This window comes from Gopherus flavomarginatus, chromosome 2 (genome assembly GCF_025201925.1).
Source record: "Gopherus flavomarginatus isolate rGopFla2 chromosome 2, rGopFla2.mat.asm, whole genome shotgun sequence".
In the NCBI taxonomy this organism is placed as follows: Eukaryota; Metazoa; Chordata; order Testudines; family Testudinidae; genus Gopherus; species Gopherus flavomarginatus.
Window position 1 is genome coordinate 97,665,670 of NC_066618.1, and position 23,917 is coordinate 97,689,586.

The 23,917-nt window shown below is 43.7% G+C and overlaps 1 protein-coding gene across 2 annotated transcripts in view; it reads left to right on the plus strand.

Annotated features, from left to right (window-relative positions):
- HECW1 (HECT, C2 and WW domain containing E3 ubiquitin protein ligase 1) overlaps nt 1–23,917 on the plus strand; it is a 385,797-nt gene that overhangs the window by 64,771 nt on the left and 297,109 nt on the right. The window contains exon 2 of one of the 2 annotated variants that reach the window (XM_050937655.1): nt 15,645–15,862. The exons of the other annotated variant lie outside the window; for it this stretch is intronic. The gene's annotated coding sequence lies outside the window, so the exon portion shown is untranslated. The remainder of the gene's footprint in view (nt 1–15,644; nt 15,863–23,917) is intronic. 2 annotated transcript variants of the gene reach the window in all.

Genomic DNA, 23,917 nt, shown 5'->3' on the forward strand with positions numbered 1-23,917 from the left:
TTTTTCATTAATCCAGAATTTTCAACCCCAACCACTCAAAAAATGGAGATTGCCTTTGAAATCATGAGATTTGGGGGGAGGGGGAAATTGAGTTCTTTCATCTTCTGGTTTTTGAGCCCTTAGGGGTTCACATTTTCCAACTTTTCTCCGCATCCATGAGGGCTAGAAACTTTGAGAATTTCAACTTCCTTTTAAAATAATCATGTGACTCCAGAAGCTAGATCTATAAGAAGAATACCACGTATCTTGTAATGATATCATGAGAGTTAGCAACATTGCCATTTATTTTTGCTTTGCTTCTTTTCTGTAACTCTGAAATTAATAACTGCATTTTTAGTTAGCCAGGTATGTAAAATACTATATTGTCTCTGAATAAACATCTTATCTGAACAGAATGCACACCAGATACAAGGAGCATACTTCCACTTGGGTATTGCAGAGGTTAAAGAGTCTGCCTAATATAGTACAATGTCTATTATCAAGATTCTGTGCAAAATAAAATAATGATCAGAAATGCTGCATTACAAGAAAACATGTTCATTTTAAGTGCATTTAATTTAGAATTATCTTTAGATTGTTAATAAATGTTTTATTTTAATGTGTTTTGTCCCATGCTATAAAGAGAGGAAAATGGTCTTTAAAAATAAATAAATAAGCTTACTGTCATGAAACCTGCTAATGAAAATAATTTACTTGTCAAAACCACTGAATTGTTACCAGATGTTAGCTGGATCCTTGTTGTTGTAAAGAGAGAAAATGCAGATTAAAGCAGCTACCTGCTACCAATTCCCTAATACATGGAATAATTAAGTAAAAAAAATTCCTAAAATCTGAAAATCAAGGCTAGTATCTAAGGCTTCAGTCTAGCAAAAAACCTAACTGTGTTTAATTATAAGCTCATGTGTAGTTCCACTGACATCAGTTTACAAGTTAAGCATGCACTCAATTGCTTTGCTAAACTGGGAACTACTTCTCAACAGTGTTGCTCTCTGCGTAGTCATTTACGACTGTGCAAAGTGGATGCAAAACTGGACCAAAACGATATGGAAGTGTTTTACACCCACTTTGCTCTGAATTAAAGAACTTCACACTGTACAAGACTGGCGTGGAGAATCTGTGCTACAGTCTACTGCTTGAATGCTGGATCAATGACTTTGAACAGGCCAGTTCAAGAGAGACATCCTCATATATAATATGTATGGCCTCCCCTCTAGTCCTCGACTGTCCCCAAGTCGTCTTAAACCCTACTCTTGCTTCCATTAAAATCAGAGCAAATTTGATTGACTTTAGTGGATGCGGAACTCTGCCCTCTGTAATGGTGGTCTATGGATCCTAATTTGCAAACCACCATTATAAGTATTTGGATTCTAAACCCTGGAAATAAATCTTTTAGGAAAAAAATAAAAATACCCATATCTCATAGAACTGGAAGGGACCCCAAAAGGTCATTGAGTCCAGCCCCCTGCCTTCACTAGCAGGACCAAGTACTGATTTTTGCCTCAGCTCCCTAAGTGGCCCCCTCAAGGACTGAACTCACAACCCTGGGTTTAGCAGGCCAAATGCTGAGATTGGCTACAATGAAATACCCTTTCAAATTATAGAATTCTCTTTTTTCATTCCTCTTGCTTTATAGCAGTGATTCTCAACCAAGGATGTGGGGCACCTTGGGAGGGAGGAGGGAGACATGAGCAGGTTTCAGGAGGTCTGCCAAGCATGGCCAGCATTAGATTTGCTAGAGCCCAGGGGTAGAAAGCCAAAGTCCTGCCACACGAGATTGCAGTCCAGGGCCCTGAGCCACCTACGCGGGGCTGAAGCCAAAACCTGAGCAACTTAGCTTTACGGTGCCCCTTTGCTGTGGGGCCCCAGACAATTGCCCTGCTTGCTATCCCCTAATGCAGACCCTGCCTTTTATATGCAGAAAAACTGTTGTTGTGGTACAGGTGGGCTGTGGAGATTTTATATCATAGAGGCGGTGGGGGGTTCAAAAATAAAAAGGTTGAGAAGCTCTCCTTTTTAGTAAAATATTTGTTCCTGCATTTAATATTGTGTGGAAAAGAGAGAAAAAAATACAGGAGGTGATGTGTTTGCCTATCGGTGGGAACATGATAGAAACCACTTTACCTATATGAAGCTTTGCAAAAATATTAATGGTTTCCTCTTTCTGTTCATGCTGGTCCTATTTTTTGGACTGTTCTTGTCAGACACACACTTGATGGTCATTCTGCATGATTTTCAGACTGCTTTTCAATGAAATGTAACAGTCTGGGAAGCCAGTCAAGCTGTAAATTTTAACGTTGGAAGGAAAGATGGGTTCTGATAAACAACATGGGCCTGTGTTCCTGCATAGATAATAGCATGAGAGCTGCAAAGAGGGGGGGAAAAAAAGACTTTCTTTGTATCAAACTTGATGTAATTTGCTTAACGTACTATTCCATGTTGAGAGCTTTCCCTTACATATGTGTATGTTGGGTTAATATACATAGTGTTCATGTGGTTTATCTAGGTGTAATGTGGTCACATCTCTAGCATTTCAGTATTAAATATGCAAAGCCACAGACTGGCTTGTAGGAGGAATTTTGAGCTCTGTGCATTTAAGCACAGCACCCAAACATAATCCTAATGAAAGACCCTACTTACCATGGTTCAGTTTCTACTGATTATTTTAGATCGGTTATTATGTTCATACAACGCTTATCTAAATATATACTGATAGAAATTACATTGTAGAAGGGGAAATAATTAGGTTTTGAAAAGAAACAGAAAATTTTGTAGTTGAAAACTGATAACTTGACCACAATTTTTATAGTTAAAAATTATGACATGATTTATCTCAATAATGTCAATTTTATGCACAGTATAAGAGATATTGCAGCACTTATCAAGTCAGATTTGATAAATGGAGTTACACAGGAATTACTTTGGCCCTAGATATCTAAAGTAGCATATACAAATGACACATGCACAGCAAAGAATTGTGTATTCATTAGTCAGTTGTGCACTCAGATAAGCATTTGCATGCAAAGTTAGGCATTTGGAATTGGGGCCCATTAAAGTTAGAACTAATACTGTGAGACAGTTCCAAGATCTGACCCTCTGTGTCATATAGTAACATAATATACATTTTTTTTAAAAAATCCAACTTTGGCAGGTATTCCTTCTGCAAAGGCTATTGTAACTGATGGCAAATGGCTTTGGCAATAGCAGATACCATCAAATAAGCATGTAAATTGGAGATAAGAGTTTGATGCATAAATCAGAGCTGTCATCACACAAATCTGGGCATACTGATTTGAAGAATTAGGTTATGCTCTATGAGAGGGAAATAGGTGTCACTGGTTCAAGAGCCTCTCTTTCTTCAGTCTGCTTTACTCTATACTTTTGAGTAGTGGCCGTATAAATCAGGAGCCACAGTGAATTTCCAGGAGACTATTACTTTAGTGCAATCTCACTGAGAGAGAGCATTCTAACATCATAATAATACTCAGCAATTGTAGGCCTTTACAGCCTAGAATCTCGAAGCACCACACAAACGTTAACAAACGTGTTACCCCTCCTTTCAGACCAGAGTTGCTGGGCTTGATACAAGGAGATTCCACAGAAATGGGTGGGAACAGAAGTTTATCCTCAGGTTATGTCTATACTATAATTAGACACCCATGGCTGGCCCATCCCAGCTTACTTGGGCTTGCAGGGGGTCAGGCTAGTGGGATATTTAATTGCAGTGCAGACATCCAGGCTCAGGCTGGAGCATGGACTCTAGGACCCTGTGAGGTGGGAGGATTGCAGTGTAGCCATACCCATAGACTGCAGAGTGGCATTGGAGCTACTCTGGTGGTTTCACTAGGTTTACATTCTCATCTGCAATGGAATGAGGCTTGTGGAAGAATTCCTAATAAAATGTTTCCCCTGTACCCCCCCCCCCGTACATAAAGGAACCACACCAGTTTTGCTGTGGTGAGGGTCCTTGGTGACTACAGAGGGAGGAGTAGGATTTTCCCATAATTGGGTAAGTCTCACAGACACCCTTGTGAGGAGAGAGAATTATCCCATACTGACAGATGGCAAAACTGAGGCTGAGAGGTCAAGAGACTTGTTGAAGGTCACTCACGAAGTCTTTGGCAGCACTAAACTAGACCCTACATATATTGTCTCCCAGTATTGTGTTTGAATGAGAAAATTCCTTCCTCTATGGTCTTTATAGTAATTCCTTTTCAGCGTATCTCCTGCATTACAAACATTTAGATTTTCAGAAAGTTTTTAAGGCCAGGGAGGTACTATTATGATAATCTGTTCTAAGCCCGTGCCTACCACAGGCCCCAGAATCACAACCAGTGGTTCCTACAGCTAGCCCAACAACTGTTTCTCAAACTAGGCCATATCTTTTAGTGAGATGTGTTGTCTTGATTTAGTGACTCCAAGTGATGGAGAATATCCCAGTTTATAAAAGTGAAAAGTGTAATTTATTTTTCTGAACACAGATCTGCTGTCCAAGGATTGCTGACGCTGGCTCTGCCACTGATTCCCTTTGGTGAATTCACTTCCCCTGTCTGTCTCGCTTTTCCAGAACAATATTCTGATCTTTCATTGGGTTAAATGCAGAGGCTACACTCAAAACTCCAAAGCACTGTTGCAGGAGTGCTCCCATGGCAGCGCTTTGAAGTGCAAGTGTGGTCGCGGTGCCAGCGCTGGGAGAAAGCTCTCCCAGCAATGCAGGTACTCCATCTCCCAGAGGGGATTAGCTTACAGTGCTGGGAGCTGCACTCCCAATGCTGCGGCACTGTTTACACTGCCGCTTTACAGCGCTGTAACTTGCTGTGCTCAGGGGGGTGTTTTTTCACTCCCCTGAGCGAGAAGGTTGCAGCGCTGTAAAGCGCCAGTGTAGCCAAGGCCTTAGTATTTTAAAGCAAAAGGATTTAAACCAGTGCAGTGAAGATCAGATTTTGCCCTGTTTGTAAACTGGAGATAATATTTACAAACTTCAGACAAGCATTTTGAGGGTCGTTAAGTGCCAAGTATTATTCTAAGAAAATCTTGTACTGTTATGATCAAGCCACTAATCTTTTTTGATAATATCTGTCAGTATTTGCATATGTCATGAGCTGCTTTCATCAAAAGGCCCAATTCTGTAACTCTGAGCCAGTCACGCAGATACCACAGAATGTGTTCTGAGGCGAAGTCTGGGATACACACCTTAAGGCATTTAAAACTACCTTCACCAAACAGTGACACTCCACCAGAAAAGTAGATTGCATCATGGAAGGACCACCCAACTATCCCAAGAGAATGTGCTTCCATACAGGGACAAAAACCTCTTTCAACTGCACAACTCTAGTTGTAACCAGTCACCCCACACTGGAGTTCATAAGAGGTATCATTAAACAATTACAACCCATACTCGATGGAGACCACGCTCTGAAAGAAATTGTTCCCAATGTTCCTCTTCTAGACTTCAAACAATCCCCTAACCTCACCAACCTCGTCATCAGAAGCAAGCTCCTCACAGAGTAGGACCACACCAACTCGAAGTGGCACCAGCCCCTGCCATAACAGACACAAAACCAGCTGCTGTATCTCCATTGCTCAATACTCACCACAACATACCTTTGAAGATCCTATCACAATATGTGATGTACCTCAGCCAGCACATTAAATGCCCCAATAATTATGCGTGTGAAACCAAATACTCACCAGGCTCTCAAATGAACTCATATAAAAATTGATAAAAGACAAAAATGCCTAATCAGCTATGGGCAGACACTTTTCACAAAATGATCAGTCCATATCTGCCCACTCAGTCCCTGCCCTCAAAGGAAACCCACATAACAACTTCAAAAGGTGACTCTGGGAACTGAAATGCATAACTCTGCTAGACACCAAAAATCAGAGATTCAATAAAGTTACTGGATTTATGGTTCATTACAACACTCTGTAACCCACCAACCCTTCTTTGTGCTATGACTTTAGAGGTGTTAACTGCCCACTTCATCTTGAATGGTCTCTTATAACATTAACTCCTCATCTGTTCCACCCTGGTATTTAGCTGTTACACTCTGAGTACCTTTCCCAGACCTGGCAAAGAGCTCTGTGCAAGCTTGAAAACTTGTCTCTCTTTCACCAACAGAAGTTGGTCCAATAAAAGATTTAGAAGTTTATTAGAGAATGTTTAAATAAAAATGATACAAAGAGTTCAAAGCGTCAGTTGTTGGTCATTGGGGGCAATATAGAGAGTATAGGGGGACGCTGGTATGTGGGAATTGGTTAGCACATAACATATACAGTCTGCAAGGTCCCCCAATGCGGGGTGTATGGTGGGTGGGATCAAGAAGCAGTAAGGAAGCAGTGAGGGTACATCGCTCATACAGTGGGTTACACGCAGTCATGGGTATAAGTAAGCGGGCCGGGTAATGGGGACAGGATGACCCTCGCATGGTGGAATCTAGTTCGGTGGCTTTAGGGCTTAGGGGATATGGTTCAGTAGGGGGGGTTTATAGGCCTCCTCCCCCCGTGGGTGCACAGAGCCACGCCGGCTCACTCTTGGTATTGGCGGTGGCCGGTGATGTGCTCTATGTAAATGTCCCTAGACCACTGGATAGTGTCCGAGACCATCAAACGTCTCATGAGCCGTGCATAGCGACGGCCCACCCCACAGGCCCTAACTACACATTCATTACAGGGATCCCAGGCACCCAGGGCCCCGACAATCAGGGCATTGGTGTAAACCTCGTAGCCCTTTGCCCGCAGGGTGTCCGCCAAGGGGGCATATTTTTCGAGTTTACGGGCTCGGGCTTCACAGAAGGCTGGGGTCCTGTTCTCAAATGGGATCGTCACGTCGATGAGGATGATCTTTTTCCGCTCCTCGTCCGTGATGACGATGTCCAGGCGCAGCAGGCTGTCGGTGTCGGGGATGGTGTGGTTGACTGCGATCTCACCCAGGTGTGGGGCAGTGGCCTTCACCAGCCGGTCCTGGACAGCATTGTGGCACAGCTGCCAGGCTCTGGCATGGGGCTTGCTGCTGCACAGGACATGGGGCAAGGTCTCCAGGGCGTACCCACACTTCCTGCAGCGCTTGTCTTGGTTCCCATGCCAGATGGCTCCATTAAGTGGGACGCAGTTCAGGCGGGCGCGGTGTATGAACCGCCAGTCGGCGAAACGGGTGAAACTGCCCGCGGGGAGAAAGTGGTTGCTGGAGTCCCACTTGCTGGTCACCTCAAAGGCCTTGCCCTGGTTGGGTTTTTTCCTCAGGGTGTCCACGTAGAGCGCGTGGACAGCGGCCTTCAGTGACTTCTCCAGCACGCCTCTGGCTCCGGGGCTGACGATGGTGTTGCCCTCTGTCTCGATCCGTGGCACCAAGACTCCCAGCTCTTGTCGTTCCTCGCTCCATATCCAGCGGCAGCCCAGTCATTTTCCCAGCCGGCGCGTGGCATTGCGGGCGCGGGACCACAGCGAAGTAATGTCACCCCCGTCCCAGGCGAATTCGCCGTCCAGGGAGCTGCTCAGGAAAGTGGCTACATCCGGGCCGGAGGGAGGCCTGCCAATTCGCTTCTCGATGACGGTGCGTAGGGCGGCCGCTGCGACATTCTTTACCATGGCGTCTGGGCACGTCAGGAGGCAGAAGGAGTGCGTGACGACCGCAATGTCGCAGAGGTCACTCATGCGGGGGACGTTGGCACCACCGTGTCTGTGGGCAATGTATATGAGTTCGTTGCTGGCTCTCTGGGCCAGGGACAGCCACTGCTTAACTAGCTGCTGGATGGTGTTGTCTGCCTTGTTGAGGGGCACCTTTGCCACGGCAGAACCTCTTAAGACGAAGGTGATGCGGGGGATCAGGAAAGTGTTGAGGGCATTGATCTTGTGCCACGGCGCCAGCAGGGATGCGTCGATCTTGGCAGCGTCCTGTAGGATCTCCCGGATGGTGTCCTCAGGGGTCTGCCAGATGCGGACACCAGTCGGCGTGCCGAGGTGTTGGTACGCCTGTCCTTCTGCCAGGGGAACGACAGACTCGTCCTGGATCTGGAACTCCGTCGTCTGCACGGAGTCTCTCTTGCTCCCATCGACATGGAGGGACGCGCACTTGTTGGCGTTAAAGCGGAGTCCCATCCAGTCCGCGACTCCCCCGATAGTGTTGAGCATGATACTACCTCACACACACACCCCGTCTGTCTAGTATCCTGGGACCAACAGCTACAACAACACTACACACAGCTCTTCATGTTGTGTAGTACTTTGCTGCCTGGTTAGTCTCATTGGTTACCATGGGATATATTTTTGGAAGAAGGTACTACATGGTGTGAGTAAAGATGGCAGAATTGGACCCAGAAGGTTAATTTGCTATTTTTTTCCAGGTGTGTTTTGGCTTATTTGTACACAATAAATCCTTTCTAGGTCGTCTTCTATTTCTCAGAATTGCTTTGCTGTTGGTTCACGCTACGTATGCACTGTCCCCAAAGCATTTTCCATTAGATTAATTTGTTTATCCTGTTCTGCACTCACATCAGTTTTTTTTCACCCTGATCATCACCCCAATTGGAAAATTATCCCACAGATGAAATCTGTCTACTCTTAGCAGGGTTTTCTGTTCCATCTTTTTTGATACAGGAGGATATAGAAAATATCCTTCTCTTGAGAAGCAAACTGAGTTAGAAAACCATGATGGCATTATTCTGTATTGTAAACTTTTTTAAAACTGCCACAGTCAGCTAAAAAAAAATCAGAACAATAGAAATAAGAGCCTTGGAAACTTCTGAAGGTCAAGGATATCCTCTTCTACCTTCTGCCGAGATTAAAAGGTCTCTATGTGCAAAGACCGTTATGGGGCCAGATTTTCAAAGCATTGCTAGGACCACTTCCATTTATTATTATTTTTATTTCTTCTTATTACTGTAGCCCTAGGAGCCCTAATCATGGACCAGGAACCCATTGTACTAGCCACTGTACGCACACAGAACAAGAAGACGGTCTCTGTGCCAACATGCTTACAATCTAAGTATAAAACGAGACAACAGATGGATCTAGATAGCTAGGGGAAGACAAGGGAATAATGAGACAGTATTGGTCAGCTTGATAGACAGTGGTCTAAATACGCCAATTTAGCTAGATTTTCAGAAGAACTTTGCTTCCATATAGGCACCTAAATACGAGCCAGATTTTCAGAAATGTTCAGCATCTATTGCAGGTGATCTATTTTGAAAATATGGTCCATATTTTACACAGTGAGACTCTCTTATGTTAAAGGTTTGGGTTTTTTAAGTGTGGGTTTATTTATTTTTTTACAGTACTGGTCCAAAAACCAATGGAGCTCTGCTGATTTACATCAGCTGACTTGGTCCACTATTTATATGCAGTGGTTCACTGTAATAGCAGTTTGCACATTGCAATGCATTGAAATAATTTGGGACTTCCATTCTCCTTAACTGCAAATGACAGATGGGCCTGAACCAGCTCTCCAGATTCAAAAGTTCATTCCTTATAAACATATGAACATTTGCAATCTTTGGCTTTTTTATAATTACAGGTAAAATAAATGCCAACTAGCCCAATCCGCCACCTTCATTCAATTGTTAATTGGCTGATTTCTTTTAGGAAAAGTAAATTTTAATTGTATCAGAGTTGACTAGAAGGGAGGTCCACAGTATATTACATACAATAGTTCATGATTTATGTCCCAAAGAAGTTTTATTTTTTTTGTATAGATACCTTTTAACTGGTTACAAGGAGATGAACTGTGGAAAGAATTGTCAGTTTCAATTCACTTTGACACTGATTCAGTACCGTCACTTCTTCTGAACTAGAGCTGTCAAATTTGCTCCCCAAATGTGAAGGAGATCAGTTTGTGGTTTCTAGCAAAAATCATAACATTTACAAATCCTAGCATTACCTGTGTATATGATAGCAGAAGCTGTAAGTCTAATTGCAAAGTGATTCTGTAACCATCAGCTAGAGCAGGCCTGCACAACATGCGGCCCGCGGGGGGATTCTAAATCTCCCACACACGGCGCTCTGCGGGCAGCCCAGAGCCCTTTGAATCCTGGCCACGGCCGGGGAATTAAAGGGCTCTGCGCTGCCAGCAGCCGCAGGGAGCCCAGAGCCCTTTAAATCCCAGCCACGACCGGGAATGGGGAGCCCAGAGCTCTTTAAATCCCAGCCGCGACCGGGAATCAAAGGGCTCTGTGCTGCCCGCAGTGGCGGGGAGCCCAGAGCCCTTTAAATCCAAGCTGTGCCCGGGAGTCAAAGGGCTCTGTGCTGCCCGCAGAGATTCCCAGCTGCAGCTGGGATTTAAAGGGCTCAGGGCTCCCCGGGGCTGCGGGCAGCACAGAGCCCTTTGAATCCCAGCCCACCGCTGCTGATTGCCCCCTCCTCGGACCCCTGCCCCAACTGCCCCCTAGAACCCTCATCCCGTATCTAAATGCTGCTGCTCCTTGTCCCCTGATTGCCCCCTCCCAAGACCCCTGCCCCTAACTGCCCCTTGGGATCCCAGCCCCTATCTAAGCCTCCCTTCTCTTTGTCCCCAACTGCCCCCTCCTGAGAGCCCCCCCAACTTTCCCTCAGGACCCCACCCCCTACCTGTCCCCTGATAAACCCCTGGGACTCCCATGCCTATCCAACTGCTGCCTGTCCCCTGACTGCCCCCTGAACCTCCAGCCCATCCAACTCCCCCTGCTCCCTGTCCCTTGACTGCCCCCCGGAACTCCCTACCCCTTCTTCAACCCCCAGCCCCCTTACCATGCCACTAAGACCAGCGTTTCTGGTTCCATGCAGCTCCAGACACATTGCTGTCATGCTCCCCCATGGAGCCCACAGCCCTCCAGCACCTGCCTTCCAGATTTGAACATCTCAAAATTCAGAAGTGCTCAAGCTCACTTTGGGCAGCTGTTACTTCATTTCTCCCAAATCAAATATACTGATCCACTGTAACTTGCTGTAGAAAAAAGTGGGATAAAATTGAGCAAAAAATGCTTATTAGGACTGGAATTGCTATTTTCAACAGCCATTGCCTTTTTGTTTGTTTAAAAGGAAGACAGTGATATTGCACTGGCAAATTCCCCATAGAAAGAAAGAGTGGAACAAAAGAATAATAAAGGCACCTCAACTTTTCCTCATTTGTGGAGGACAGTCTTATAATATGCATCCAGATATCCTCTAATCACACAAGCCGAAAAATTGTTCCACTTTACTGCAGCTCTGTAATCATATGGGAACCAATCCTGTCTGTGTTTTGTGCACATTCAAAATTCCTGCTGAATGACCCGCCCTGGGAGCGTTACCAGTGACCGAGGACTGGGGTGGCAGAAGGTGTATGGGGGGAGCCCAAGGCTGGGGCAGCAGCGAGGTGGGGGAAGGGCACTGGTGGGGAGGAAAGGGGGAAGCCCAGCACTGGGACAGCAGGGGGTGTGGGTTGGTGGGGAGAGAGCCCAGGACAAGGGCAGCAGGGGGGGTGTAGAGGGGGAGCCCTGGGCTGGGACGGGGGGCAGCCAAATTTTTTTTTGCTTGGGGCAGCTGCCGGAGCCCCGGGCCCTTTAATTTGACCCTGAGGGCTCCCAGCCACCTCTTCAGCTGGGAGTCCCCGGTTGATTTAAAACAAAGTATCACCTCTCCACCCCCAACCTTCCTTTTTGGCCCACAGCTGTTTTAGTGGGGCGGCGCTGGGGAAAGAGGGTTTGTTTCTGCAGGGCTGGGCAGCCATGAGGCGGGGTGTTTCTGCGGGGCTGGGAGGTTTCAGCCCTCAGCTGTTTTCTTTGGAGTAATGTAGCCCTGGCCACTTTGAGTTGTGCAGGCCTGAGCTAGAGAATAATGGCTTGATCGGAAGTCTTGATTTCGGTGAGCTTTGGGTCAGGCCATAACAGCAAGTGTTGAATGCAATGTGAAGGTGCAAAGTCTGACTAATCTATTCCAGTAACTCCTTTCTGCCAAACTCTGGTAGTATTTTTGTTGACTTCTCCTGTAACATTTACTGTTTTGACATTACAAAAACAACTGGTTTGCAGAGGGGATAAGTGTTTTAGATAAAATGAGGAATAATTCCACTGAAATCAAATGCAAAACTCCCATTGACTTCAATGGGTGTAGGTTGGTGGAGCCCTTGGTCTCTTCTTCATTTTTGTTATTGTTTGTTGTTTGTTTAATGATTATTATGCTCTCTGGACTGTAATATCAGTGGTTGAAATGCTGGTCTGAATTTATGTCGTGGCAAAACTCCCACTGACTTCAAGAGAGCCAGGATTTCACTCTGTGATTTTATCTTTGTCCTACTGCCCCACTTTTTGCTATCATGCACAAAATTCCCATTGAGTTATTGGGAGTTATGTGTTCAGAAGGCTTGCAGCAATTTAGAGGTTTGTCACTTAGCAGACCAAACGCTTAAGGTGTAGTGAGTGACACTGCTGTAAGAGGAATTTTACTATCAGTGATGAAATTGGCCCATAATTTTCAAATGGTTTTGAATGCATTTGCTATGTTCCATTACTCTGCATGAACCTAGCTATTTCTGAAATACTACAGTCACTCACATTATTTATTTACAGCCTACAACAAGCAGGTCTGTTTTAAACTTACCTGTTACTTCTCTTCACACTGAAAAGTTGATTTTTCTTTCACTTACATCTTCTGCTTCCTGCTCCAGAGACCTGATTTACAAACTGTGCAACCCTGTTCACCTTTGTACAGGTTGTGCGGGGTATAAGTGACAGCAGAAAGTGGTTCTATTTTAAAAAAAAAAAGTTTCAATTGGGTTCTCCCTCCTGTACACACATTGGGCCAAATTCTACTTAATTTCATTCTATGTAAATATGAAGTAACCAAAATCTGAATAGTAACTCTGAATTTACATCGGTATAATTGAGGCATAGATGCTGGAACTAGGGGTGCTGGGAGTGCTGCTGCACCCCCTGCTTTGAAGTGGTTTCTATTATATATGGGGTTTACAATTTGGTTCAATGCCTCTCAGCACCCCCATTATAAAAATTCCAGCACTTCCGAGGGGCAAATCCCTACCCCGATACTAGCCTGAGAGGCTAGTCTGAGTACTGAGGATATGCCCAAGGGAAAGAGGGGCCTCCTAAACCCATGGAGTGGCTCCATAGTTACTCTGTGGATGCTACTACAGCCCTGTGATGTTGTGGGTTAATATGTATTATGCTCTAACACAAAGGCATCCTACTGGGGACCCCTGGAGAATCCATGCAGTGCTAGTTTTTGGCCACTCCCTCATTGTCTCAGTGGATGCTAGCATTTCGGAAGCACCCTTGCCTAGTCTTGTGGAATCTAGGCCCTGCCTTTGCACAGTGAATCACTCCACTTTTTCTGCCTTGAGGAGTTTCACATTCATGGAGGTGGGTGCTGGATTTTCCACTGAAAGCAGAATTTGGCCCACTGTTCTCTGTAAATCAGTCTTTTGAACAGGGCAATATTATCAGCAAGTCTAAACCACAAACACCTAATATACACTCTTCCACTTTTGTCTGCCAGTTTGCTTATATACCCCCAAAGAACTCTATCAGATTCATTTAACATGTTATTTTGGCTATCAATCCATATTGACTTTCCTTTCATTGAGTCACAGCACACAACAGTCTTGCAAAAGGTACATTGTGTTCTTGGCCAAAGTGTCCAGAATCTTACCCTTAGCCATTTCCAGTGAGGCCTTCAGGCTGCCCAGCATTTTGTTCTCCGAATCCTTTGTTTGATTCTTTCCTATATAAGGGACCTGCTTTTGCCACTTTTGAGTGTCTGTTACTTCCTCCCTCCTGCCTGGCAAAGCCTTTTCTCTATACTTTGCAATATTTGTCAGAATTCTGGAGGTGTAATTCATCATAACCAGCATGCTAATTTTTCATAGTTCCAGTTGTTTAATAACTCAGTTCAGATGCAGTCGTGAGCTGTTTAAATTTTTCACTTTACCAAGGGAAAAGAGCATTTATCTGTCTCAACATGTGACTTCCAACTTCTTTTGTCAATATGGATGTTGGACAGAATTCCTTTTGGGGGCCAAGTGTTGTCTGAAGTTGAATAAGCTCAGTTTTCAGCATGGGGGTTTATTCTGGATCTTAGAATATGTGTCATGACAGTATCCCATTTGAATGAGAATCATTAAAATAAAATGCATGATGGGGTACTGCCTCTCCCTCAGGTGACGGGAGGTAGGAGCAGAATCAAAGGGTGCATGGAAAAATAGGTTCCAGGACTGAGAGGGCCACATAGTCACTGAAAGGGAAAAGCATTGCTACGCGGTTAGGCATCTGCTAAATTCTGCTGTTAATGCAGCTGGAGAGATGGTCTGAGTGCTGCCATGCAGGTTTAAGAGGGGCAGATAAGCTGTGAGACAGTACAAGACACAAAGTGGTGAAATATCTGTTTGGGGTGAAATTTAGGAAAGAGCTGTGAAAGAGTGTCTGCCAAAGTAAGAAACAGACACGTGATGTGACTGGAGGCAAGGAGCCAAAAATATCAATCAGGGATTCTAATGAGAAGGCCTGGTAAGCCCAGGTATAGTAGGAAGTCCAGAGCAGGAAGGAAACTTTGAAGTATGATGCAGAGGAGCTGGCAAGAAGATTCTGGTCTCCATTAGTAATTAGTGAACATGACATGACAGAATTAACAGAGCAGACAATCATCCAGTGATCCATTCCCTGTTGTCCTATCCCAACTTCTGGCAATCAGAAAGAGACTATCTTGGCTAATCACCATCGATGACCTATCCTTCATGAACTTATCTAATTATTTTTTTGAACCCAGTTATACTTTTGGCCTTCACAAACATCCACTGACAACAAGTTCCACAGGCTGACTGTGCATAGTGTAAAGAAGCACTTCCTTTTGTTTGTTTTAAACTTTCTGCCTATGAATTTCATTGGGTGACCCCTGGTACTTGTGTTATGAGAACGAGTAAATAACACTTCCTTATTCACTTTCTCCACACCATTCATGATTTTATAGACCTCTGTTATATCCCTGTCGTAGTCATCTCTTTTCCAAGCTGAAAAGTCCAAGTCTTTTTAATCTCTCCACATACAGAAGCTGTTCCATACCCCTAATAATTTTTGTTGCCCTTCTTTGTACCTTTTCCAATTCTAATATATCTTTTTTGAGATGGGGTGACTAGAACTGCATGCAGTATTCAAGTTGTGAGTGTACCATGGCTTTATATAGTGGTATTATGATATTTTCTGTCTTCTTATCTATTTCTTTCCTAATGGTTTCTAACATTCTGTTAGCTTTTTTGACTGCTGCTGATCACTAAATGGATGGTTTCAGAGAACTATCCACCAGGAGTCCAAGTTCTCTTTCTGGGGTGGTAGTAGCTAATTTAAATCCCATCATTTTGTACATATAGTTGGGATTGTTTTCCAATATGCATTACATTGCATTTATCAACCTTGAATTTCATCTGCCATTTTGTTGCCCAGTCACCCAGTTTAGTGCGATTCCTTTATAACTCTTTGCAGTCAGCTTTGAACTTAACTATCTTGAATAATTTTGTATTGTCTGCAAATTTTGCCATCTCACTATTTAACCCTTTTCCCAGATAATTTATGAATATGTTGAATAGCACTGGTCCTAGTACAGATCCCTTGGGGACACCACTATTTACCTCTCTCCATTCTGAAAACTGACCATGTATTCCTACCCTTTGTTTCCTGTCTTTTAACCAGTTACTGATCCACCAGAGAAAAATTAAACCTGGTTCCTGTCAGGTGAGGCCTGAGGTTAGGGTTGCCACCTCTGAGGTACAAAAACCCAGGACATCTGGGATGATCCTGTGCCCATAAAACTGGACAGCTTGCAGTGTATACTGCAGATTTCCCAGGACAGCTACCTCAAAAAAGAGACAATCGTTGGAAAACCTGGACAGGTGGCAAACTTACCTAAGGTATGTCATTAGCAGAGATAATCAAAGGTGTGACTTTATACCTGATAAATACAAATAGTTAATTTATTATGGCAAAATGTACAAAAGGAAAAGTAAGGGGAAGAGGCAAAAAGGGAACAGGGAATGTAGAGAAAGAAGAGAAAATCTGAAAAATGAATTTTTTTTATTTCCCTCCAAAATGTTCACAGAAAATTCTTACCTTTTAGATTATATTAGTAGTTCAAGGATCCAGTGCAGGTGAGCATGCAGAAGTTTTGATACTTACATGTAACTGTCAGAAACTCTTGGTTCTGTAAATGTAAGAAAAGAAGAAACATTTTCTTATGATTTCTGGTATTTCCTTAGGTTCACCTGGAAATATGGCAAGAGCAATCTTTCTTGTTGTACTGTATGTTGGTAAATCATTTCAGGTCTCCAAACAAACACCAACAGTGCAATGATGCAGATGGCAGATGTGTGAGGAATACCTAGACAGTCAGATATGTGAGGATAAAAAGAATTATTTGAATTTTATGAAACCTCAAAAAAGGCTTAGTTTGGTTTGAGTTGTGGATGAAGGTTCAGGAAGTGCTATTTTTGTGTCACCTGTCATTAGTTAGTACAACAAGCCCAGATTTTTTTGCCCCAGATTCCTAGCCAAACAACATTAAAGCAAATCTGTTGCTGATGCCATAGATGGTCCCATCCAGGACCGGCGCTAGAGTTTTTCACACCCTAGGCGCACAGCCATTTCGCCACCCCGCGCAGCGCTCCCGTGGCTCCGGTGGAGCTGCCGTAGCCATTTCTGTGGAGGGGTCCGTTGGTCCGCGGCTCCGGTGGAGCTGCCACAGCTGTACCTGCGGGAGGTCCACTGGAGCCGCATGGGACCAGTGGACCATCCGCAGGCATGCCTGCGGCAGCTCCACCGGAGCCGCAGACCAACGGACCCTCCACAGGCACGACTGTGGCAAGTCCACCGGAGCCGCCTGCCACCCCCCGCAGGCAAAATGCCGCCCCTCGAAAATCCTGGCTCCCTAGGCGATTGCCTAGTTCGCCTCAATGGAAGCGCTGGCCCTGGTTCCATCTTGTTGGAGTGTGATCCCTAAACAGGCCTCTCAAGGACTGAACTCACAACACTGGGTTTAGCAGGCCAATGCTCAAACCACTGAGCTATCCTTCCCTCCTTTGAGGTGATAACTGCATTTTATTTTTTATTTATTTTCCAAGAAAATTCTTCAAGCTTTCTTGAAAGCATGAAACAGAAAACTCCAAGAAAGGACTAATGTGGCACTCATGAACATTTTATCATTAACCAACCAGAGGGTCTCCATCACAAAGTGTTAAAAAACCTAAAGTGCTTGGTACTATCCCTTTAAAAGGAAATGCATTTTGTCTATTGTGAACCTAGTTACAATTGCACTGGTTTCTAATGATTTTTAGTGGGATAGTTACACACCGTGATTTGCTATATAGTTACATGTTCCACACCCATGTTGAAAATTAGAATGTCAATAGACATTATTTGTCCATACATTTTGTTTCTCAATGTACTATAAACACGATGCTGTAGTATGCTAAAATGAGATGTAGAAAGAAATTAAGAATAAAACAGAACTGGAAACTAACTTGTCTAATCAGTAACATGATTAAAAGGGGATTAACTCCTGCCTGTTTTTATAAGAGGTAAAGGAGAACTGTGTTTCTGTGAACCAGTTTTTTTCTAATAGTGTAATACTCTTCTGTTGTGTTTGGCAGCTCTGCTCTGAGAAATTTTGGCATCAGCTTGAATACTGATCCTATTACTTTAATCAGTAATTTAACACACAAAAGAATGCATCAGAGTTGTTCTTTAAATCAAAATATTTATTGAAGTTCCATCAATTTAAAAATAAGCAAACACATAAACCCTGTGTGTACAATGGAATCCACTAGAAGTTATGATAGTCCAAAATAGTATTGGCATGTCACGTGAAACTTAGATGTGACAGACTTGAAAGACAAAAAAACAATAAAATACATGAATAGGTAAATATTGGGTAACTGGATGATTAGTTTTCTGAATACCATTTTTAAATGAAACAAACAAACAAAAACTTTTATTTATCAGTGTTAGAGACTAAGGGCTAAATTATAATCTTAGGTGGATGAGAGGTAGCATTTAGATGCACTGCCCCTGGAACAGTCTAAGAAAAGAAACTGATTTGAACAGTCACAGTTCCTCCTCTGGTTTCTTCTTCCTGGCTTATTCCAGTAACAGAACATTTTTTTCCCCTGTGCTGGCTCAGCTGGTGTCCTGGGGTTCTGCCCATTGCCTACTCCTATCTGGCCACTGCCTGCCAACCTACATGGGAGAAGGGAGTAGCATCTCTGTAGAGGCTGCCGTATCCCACAGAACACAGACCAGGAAGGCTGCACCCCTGCAAGTCACAACCTTGCCCTAAGTACTACCATTGATCTTTATGAATAGTTAAGATGCTTAATTTTGGCCATGCAACTGAGATGGAGGGAATTTTAACAGTGGTCAAGTGGATAATCCATCTTGAGTATACAGAACGCAGATAGAATAGTCATTCTCAAATTATTGCCTCTAGATCACCAGTCTTTGAAGCCCCTTCCTGGTGGAATGAAACATGGTGACCCTCAAACATTGTGGATATGGGGTGCTGCTAGAAAGAGGTGTGTGAGAGAGAGAGAGAGAGAGGATGCAGTGTTCAGAATTAAATACTTGGAGAACAAATGAGAGAAAATGTCAGTGGAATAACATGAGGGAAATTGCGCCCGGACCCGCAATTATTAGAAGTTGAAAACATGCAGGCAGAATGGCAGTACTGCAATCTTTAGAAATCTTTCTTTTCTTAAGGAAATTTTTTTCTGTGTAGTATTTATTTCTGCTTCACAGTGATATGGTTTCTAGGCTGATACAAAATTTCTCTTTCTTATTGGTTAAAAACCTGTATGTCTTTTCAAGCTGCTCTGACCAGAATGTCATCCATAAAGAGGTATAAATATACTCCCCTTAACTGAGCCACTACCCATACCAGAACCTTGGTGAACTCTCTTGGAACCAGTAATTCAAGGGATAGTGACGATTGAGGGACTGGGCCACATATTTGTAAGAAAATCTTTTGAATCTTTAGTAACATCATCTTATTGGTCCATGGCAGTATTGTATGTTTCCTATATATATAGTGATGTTAAACAGTCCCCTGGAGAACCTGTGGTGGGAATTGATTAGAGTTTCTTTGTGAAATCTGAATTACATTATATGTTTGTTTAGACTTTTCTGAGCCAACAGTGCTCAGACTCTCCCTGAACTCCTCAGGGTTACACAAATAATAAAATGTGATCCTATGTAGTGTGTATATATAAATTGTGAAGGAGACTCCACTTCTCTATCTCCAGAAAGTGTTCTGTGCCTTATTGGATCTTGCTTTGTTTTTCTGTCCTGTGAGAAATTGACTGCATGGGAAATGAGATGAAATACACACCCCTGAGATTTAATATTCTTCTTTTATTACCTCTAGGACTCACTTGTATGAGAAAGTTCTGTATCTAACGGATAAAGAACTATCCATCTCTCAAGGATGTTACATTTCCTTCTAACCTCTGTCCTGCTTTTAGGAATAAGACTTGACTGTGATTTATTTTTTATCTCTAAAATGAGCTGCTGTCTAATTCGACTAATATTAAGGAGCATTTAGTCAACAGGGTGAAATCCTGGCCTATTGAAGTCAATGGCAAAATTCAGTCCTACACTTTATTATTTACAGGGTCTATCCAAACAACTGTTCTGCTGGGTCAGCTAGCCTGAGAAAAGAATTCACTTTAAATATCAGTTGATTTTCTGTCTCTGATATAGTCAATGTCTTCCAGATTATATAGTCACAGCCATTTAGATACTCTAGAGAAAGACAGCCAATGTGACCTTGCATAGATTAAATTTCAATATTTTACCTACAGAAAAAGATATTTACTACAGTTTTGTATCTACAAAAAGCAAGAAGATAGGGGATAGCTATATTTGAAGAGTGTCCTATGCTACTTCCTATTTTCTCACTGAAGCCCCATCTTTAGATCTGAACATTTCCTTGAAAATAAATAATTTTCTCAGATGTGTAGCAGGCATCACTCTGGGACCGATAGTCCTAGTGGTCAGGCCATGGCCAAACAGACTTTCCGAATCTTGGGGCAACTCTTCTGGGCAGTCTGGGGGGCCTAGCAGCCAATACCTCGTTTATCATGCCCCCCACCGCCTCCAGGATCTCTCAGGCGACTAGTGGGAGGAGGGAAGGATAGAGGGACCTCTCCCTCTCCACCAAGTCCTGGCACAGGACCCAAGTGGGGAGAGGCCAGGGATGGGTCAGTCCCTTCTAACTGCTGCTCCAACCTAGCCTCCCCTGGGCTGCTTCCTACCTTCCTTGTTTTCTCTTCAGTTTGGGCTGTAGCCCCAGCTTTCTCTTTGCACAGTCTCAATAATTTAGAGCCCCACTTAGGATTGGTGGGCGGCTTCCCACCTCATTCCCAAGGTCCAGTTGTTCTCCCACAGTCAGGAAGAAGGGAGGAAAAAGAGCAGGACTTTGGTCTGCCAGCCAAGTCTTACTCACAATCTCAGTGTTCCCCTGTAGATTGCTCTGCTTCAGCAGCTACCGCCTCTCTTTCTTCTTGCAGATAGTCTCTCCTTCACTCTCCCCTAGTCTGCCTGCCAGAGCCGCCTTTTAAGATGGTCTTCTACAGGGAGAATGCCTGGCAACTGCTGAAGAGCATGGCCTTCTTGACCCAATACTGTCCTACTGTTCCTTTAACCTTAGTGTGGGCTCTCTAAACCTCATCACAAAGTGACTAGGTCCTTTGATATGGATGCTCAGATCATATCTACTTCAAGCATATAAATATCAGCTTTACTGTGTTGCCTTTTATAAAATGTTATTTCTTGTCTGCTTAGTTTTCTGCCCTCATGAGGATGTCCTCATTCTGCCTTTAATAACGTCCACAAAGGAAGGAATGAAGGGGAATGGTTGTCACTTTTTTAACCTTAGAGAAAATAAATCTTACTTTTCTATTGTTGTGTATACCTTGTTCTTAAAGCCCTACATGCCTCCACTACCCGTTTAATCACAGCACTAGAAAATTCTCCTTGGAATACTTTGTCATGTTGATGTTGGTCATACTGTGCTGATCCAAAATCTGACGACAACTTCCATCTTCCACAGAGAGACGATTCAGTGAACCGCTCATGGATTGATCATTTGATTTGATTTCTTCTTGTATTCTGAAGAAATTATGAGAAACAGGGCAGCTGGGAGAGGAGGGGAAAATGTGTCTTTTCTTTTGTGGCTGAGGTTTATCTGAATACTTTAATTATTTTTCTCTTCCCTTTTTAATAACCTATAATTCTTTGAAAGTCTTCTGCACTAGAAAAGTCACTTCTCTTATATCTGCACAGCCCAATTGCCAAACAAAGGTGCCTTCACAGGACATCCAAATCCCAAACTATAATGTTCAGATTGGTATTTAGCATGAAAATGCTCATTTTATGCACCTTGGTTCTCACTGGGATGTTCATATATGTAGTAACATGATACACACCAGCCAGGGCCACACAAAAGCCTGATTCCCCAGCAGGTCCAAATTATTAACTCCTCCTTGGGGAATTTCTGCACTGCAATTAAATACCCTTGGCTGGCCTGTGTCAGCTGACTCAGGCTCCGGGGCTTGGGTTGCAGGGCTGTAAAACTGCAGTGTAGGTGTCCAGGCTTGTGTGTTTAATTGCAGTGTAGACATACTCCTAGAGCAGGGGTGGGCAAACTACAGCCCATGGGGGGGGATTCGGCCTGTGAGTTGTTTTAAGCTGGCCCCTGAGCCGCACCAAGTGGCTCGACCCCGCTCTGGCCAGGGCACTGGGTCGAGGGCCGTACCACGCGGCTTAACCCCACTTTGGCCGTGGCGCTGGGTTGGGGACTGCATCATGTGGCTCGGTCCCGCTCCAGCCGGGGCATAGGTTCAGGGGCTGGGGTTCAGGGACAGGGCCGAGCCGCGTCACTCCAACCCCCTGCCCCAGTCCTGATCCCTCTCCCACTCTCAAAACCCCTTGATCCCAACCTGGAGCACTTTCCTGCACCCCAAAGCTCTCATCCTCAGCCCCACTCCAGAGCCCACATCCCCTCCCACACCCTATCCCCAATTTTGTGAAGCATTCATGGCCCTCCATACAGTTTCTATTTCCCGATGTAGCCCTCGGGCCAAAAAGTTTGCCCACCCCTGCCCTAGAGGCCCAACTTATTGCCACCACGAATTAGTCAGAAGAAAGCAGTTTGTACTGTGCACCATGTGGTACTAAAGCATCAACAGAAAAATCACACTAGTAACTTAGCTGGTTCCTGTGAACATTAAGAACCAGAGGTCTTCTGTACCTGTCTGAATCAGCCCCCGTCCCTCTAAAAAAATTAAATGGTCTTTTTGTGGGAAACTACCATTCAGGGGAATTGCTGGGTTGACAAGCCTGGAAAGTGAAGTTCTTTGTTTATCCACAGAACAGGTTTGGCCATGGTATCCCATGTATAACCTTCATGATCTGATTTTTTTTTCCAGCACTTTCATAAGCCCCCAGAGCACCTTTGTTTTATTTTATAATGCTGAATTCCACCACAGAATCATCTAGCTCGGACTCCTATGCTTTTTTTAAAAGACACTAATTGATTGATCAGTTAATCCCATCCTATTCTGTTCTACTTTCTGAAGTGTTCATGAAAGCCCAAGTCAATGTATTTTGGCATTCACAACCAGAGTAATTAAAACTCTCTTGTTTTAGACAGACATGCATCTGACGAAGTGGGTATTCACCCATGAAAGCTCATGCTCCAAAACGTCTGTTAGTCTATAAGGTGCCACAGGATTCTTTGCTGCTTTTACAGATGCAGACTAACACGGCTACCCCTCTGATACTTAAAACTCTCTTGATACTAAATTAATTTTCTATAACAATTAAGTGAGTACTAGATATGGGCAAAAAGAAAGATGGTTTTGGAGTTACAAAGTCTCATTAGCTGATATTAGCAAATCCCAAATCAGGATAGTTTGGATCTGGGTCCCATTCTGTCTGTCTGTCTGTGTGATCCATTTTATCTAACCTATCCATGTATTTCTAGAGTGCGGAAAATTATTGTAGTCTATCCAGCTGTCCACAGTTTGAGTGGGTTGGTTGTTATATAAATAGTTCCAGTGCTGGCTAATCTTCAGTAATGATCACATCTTGTGTTTAGGATTATAGAACAGGACAATAAAATTTTTTAAACCACAAACTTCTCCCCTTCCTCTGCTGTAAATCTAGATTGACCCACCATCTTACTGCACTTCAGGAGGACACAAATGTATTCACTCCAAATGGACACTAATCCACTTCAGAGAAAAATGCTATTTTACCCTATTACTGTAACAATGGGGGCAAGGGGACAGTCCCAATCCTACAAATGTTTACACATGTGCTTAAGAAAATTGGTGAAGGTAACATTTGCCAAACTGCTCTGTCTTAAGCATTTTGCTCAAAATACGAGCAAAAGTTCATGTCAGTCTTTATGATATTGAAACAGTTCATGTATCCATAGGTAAGTCTATCCTTTTAGAAAGAACTTGAAGCCATAAACTACTTCTGTGTCATGGGGCTACTTACTTTGTTGTGTCTGCTGTCCAAGCAGCATAGACATAGGACATGAACTTTAACTGCTAATAGATGGCTTAATTAGGCAGGATTATTTAAATATATGTTCCATCAAGAGAAACTGCTGAACTTCAGTTCATTTGCAAATTTGACACCATCAGCTCAGGATTAAACAAAGACTGTGAATGGCTAGCCAACTACAAAAGCAGTTTCTCCTCTCTTGGTATTCACACCTCAACTGCTAGCAGAGGACCTCATCCTCCCTGATTGAACTAACCTTGTTATCTCTAGACTGATTCTTGCCTGCATATTTATACCTGCCTCTGGAAATTTCCATTACATGAATCTGACAAAGTGGGTATTCACCCACGAAAGCTTATGCTCCAATACATCTGCTAGTTTTAAAAGTGTCACAGGACCCT